This window comes from Marmota monax, unplaced genomic scaffold, assembly GCF_021218885.2.
Source record: "Marmota monax isolate L192 unplaced genomic scaffold, Marmota_monax_Labrador192_F-V1.1 WCK01_AAM20220418_F8-fsc00524, whole genome shotgun sequence".
In the NCBI taxonomy this organism is placed as follows: Eukaryota; Metazoa; Chordata; class Mammalia; order Rodentia; family Sciuridae; genus Marmota; species Marmota monax.
The window spans coordinates 234,029-235,455 of NW_026694475.1; positions in this window are offsets into that span (position 1 = coordinate 234,029).

Here is a 1,427-nt window from a genome sequence, read left to right on the forward strand (position 1 = left end):
GAGTGGGGGAAATGGGGCATGTCATTTGAAGAGAAAAAATAGGAGGAAGGTAATCCAGTTTATGCATATTTGGTGCCAGAACTGAATGCTCTGGATAAGATTAACTGATTTTATATCCTGAAATGAGGAATGATGTACACATCAGATCCTAGTATTTTTTGGACTCTGAACTTGGCTAGATTTCAGTAAATCTGAATTTGCCTAAGTTTAAAGTAAATCTACTTGGGTCAGGAAAAGTTCTATTTTCTTGTAAAAACTTTAGTGTTTTTTTCTATATGCACATAAAAATTTTTAATTAAATTATTTATAAATAATCAATCAGTACTTACCTTGAACTCATGTTTTCTTTATTCTTGGCTCTGGGCCTTCTCTCATTCTATCACCTCTGTCTGTACTGGTCTTCTACGTCCCTCTATCCAGTCTTTTGATAGGAGCTGAAATATCACTGTCATGGATTCAGATGCCTCTCTGATATTTTCTTAAACATGGCACCTGCAATTCATCAAATAAGCTTAGGTGTCCTTGGAATGCACTTTCATTTCTGACTCTACTTTTCCTTTTTAGCATATATGGGAATTGTATTTATGTAACTGCCTTAGTAATTATTTATTTAATGTGTGTTTTTATAGCTAAGACATAAGATTTAAGATGGCACATGGGTATAAAGTCTACATTGTAGACACCAAGGAAAAATGGAATTAATGCATAGATGAATGGAGAAATTATAAAATAAATAAAAATATATAGAGCTATAAAAGATATAATAATCTCATCCTCCATACAAAGTCACTGTTTATTTTCTGAATTACCTTCTAGTCTTTTAAAACATGCTTAGACAGTTGTCTATCTACATAAATATGTACATATATGCACATGTATGATTTTGGGGATCAAGAATGCACATGTTTTATAATTTTTTCTATTACTTAATAATTAAGTAATAAATGTCTCCATATCATAAATTTCATTTTAATGGTTATAGTAGATTTCATTAAGGGATCTAGCAATTTTATTATAATTTCCTACTAAAGGAATTTTTCACTGACTTGCTAATATAATCAATGTTGCTATAAATACACTTTTACAAATATCTTGCACAAGTAAAATATATTTATTTAAAACAAATTACCAGAGGTAGAATTGGTAGGTCTATGAATATGGGCACTTTTTTTACATTTTTAATTTTTTTAATTTGTTTTAATTAGTTATACATGATGGTAAAATGCATTTATGCACTTTCATATATCATACACAGAAGGGATATAATTTCTCATTTTTCTGAGTGTACATATTGTAGAATCATATTGGTCATGCAGTCACATATAAACATAAAGCAATAATATCTGTTTCGTTCTACTATCTTTCCTATCTCCACACCCCCTCCCTTTCTCTCCCTTCACTTCCCTCTACCTAATCCAAGGTAACAC